Below are 2,204 nucleotides of genomic sequence, written 5' to 3'. Positions count from 1 at the left end.
CTCCGCCACTCGGACGCCCGGCGGACGCCGCTCGCAGGGGCTGCCTGTCTTTGCGTGGGGATATTGTGACGGGGATCGGGGGGCGTCCGCCGCGAGCGGCGGACCTCCCGGGACCTGCACGAGTGCAAAGCCAGGTCTAGATCTAGATACTGCACGGGCAGGCGGTAACTACATCGGAAAGTTATTCGTTACTCCTTAAAAAGTAAAAAAAAAAAATGGTGATAAATAATGTCTCTAAACCGTTAAAGTTCAGAGATTCTCAGGTCTAGGAGCTTGAAAACAGTAATGTACAGGAAAAAAAAGGCTTGAGGGAGGACAGCAGAGCAATACTTTTTCATTTTAGTACACTTGTCTCATGTACTTTTATAAAAGAAAAGATTAACGTGTTTACACAGAAGAAAGTCAAGATTATCATTTCTTATTTTAACCTGTGTTTTGTATTATAATAGACTTACGGAGTTTTTTATTTTGTACTTTATGCTTATTCTTTACAAGGAATATTGTTAAAAATTACTGGCAAGTATTGTACCATTTTAATGTAAAATTTTTACACATTTTCAAAAATAAAAATTTTAATTTTAAAAAAAAAAATCAAAACCAAACCCAAAGACCAAAGGATTCCAGCCAAATAATTGGCTTTGGATCCTTCCCTCCTTAATATTTCTCATTTCTTTGAGACACTGATAATTGTTTTCTTCGGGGTTAATAGCACAATAGTCAAGGAATATTATAGCTTGAAATTCATTACATCCGGATTTAATCATAAAGAAGAAGATCAGAATATGGTCTTTGCAGTCAATGCGCTGTTAACCCTAGCAGAGAATGATAGACACCCCCCACAAAGAAAAAAAACCCAAACAAAAAACCCAAACAAAAAACCCACCCCAACACAAAACAAACAAACAAAAACAAGAACCCTAAACAAAAGACTACAAAAAACATCAGGGACAAAAGAGAAGATAAATAGAAATAGGTCTCTCTGTAAGGCACCAATCAGGGGATTGATTAAAAAGCCGGTTTAAAACTATTTTTATACTTTTGGGTGTGTTTTAAATCACAACTGCATCACAGTTTTGTTTCCAAGAGGCCCAAAGGAAAATACTACTACTGACAGGCACGTACTGAACTTAAGACAGATTTGCCCTAGACACTTATATTTCTGTGATGATAACACTGGCCATCACAGTGGCCAGTGATTCTACTTTTCAATACATATAATATAAAATGAGCTTTGGAATATCCTTGTGTGATGAGTTGATTAAGTGTATAAGCTGTCGAATTAATGATATATAAGTATATGGAACAAACCATGAAAGCAGTTTTTCTGATTCCAAACACTCGTTTTTAACAGCATAATGTCAATATCTATTTTATGGACTAGAAATTTTTTAACCACAAAGCCAGACTCAAATATTCAGAACTTGGGCATGGAAAAGAGATACACAGATTTTAAGAGTAGGGGTGTGGTGACTTGTGGACTAAGAATACACGTTTTTCAAACCAGGGAGGCTCTTTTCAAGTACGACTGTATTTATAACAATTGAGGAGACTCGGGGATCAATTATGTGAATTTTTTTAATAAAAAGAATTATAAAGGGCAGGGATGCCTTTTAGTGCTCTTTGAAGCGAGGAGGGAAAGGTGGGGTAAATACATGCATTTACATATCGAAATACTTCGTCGCCTTGGCTTTAAGTGTTTTCGTAGATAGACAAGTGACGCTTTTCTGTTTGGTTTGTAGCAAGGCAGTGTTAAATTAGTAGCTTTGAAAAAGCAGAAAGAGTGGACGTAAGATCTCTGCTCGGCTCCATTTGCAGTCTGCAACTGGAGGGCTCCTTTGGGTGTCCCGGGTCCATTAGAAGACGAAGTAGGGTCCGTTTTAATTTTTAAAACTAAAGGGAAAATACCCCAGAGGCACCGTGTATGTACCGGTGATTGCGCGTCTTTTTCACGAGAGACCGATTAACTCGCTTTCTCCGAGACTGACCAGGGGGATGCGCCGGGCCTACGGCCGGTCCAGCGCGGGGTTCCGAGCTCGGCAGAGGCCCCCCTCGGACAGTCGGATAAAATCAAGCAGGAAAAGGTTTTGCCGGGGTGAAGGCAGCTGTAGCAACCGAGACCGGCGATGCCCGGCTCCCCGGGAAGGGACGCTGCCGGCCGTCAGTCCGTATTCTGGCTTCTCGGGTCCTGGCGCTCTCCACGAGCA

Source organism: Manacus vitellinus, unplaced genomic scaffold (assembly GCF_001715985.3).
Source record: "Manacus vitellinus isolate BGI_N305 unplaced genomic scaffold, ASM171598v3 scaffold_18_pilon, whole genome shotgun sequence".
NCBI classification, from domain to species: Eukaryota; Metazoa; Chordata; class Aves; order Passeriformes; family Pipridae; genus Manacus; species Manacus vitellinus.
The sequence above is the reverse complement of the archived record's forward strand: the minus strand, read 5'-3'. Positions refer to the sequence as shown.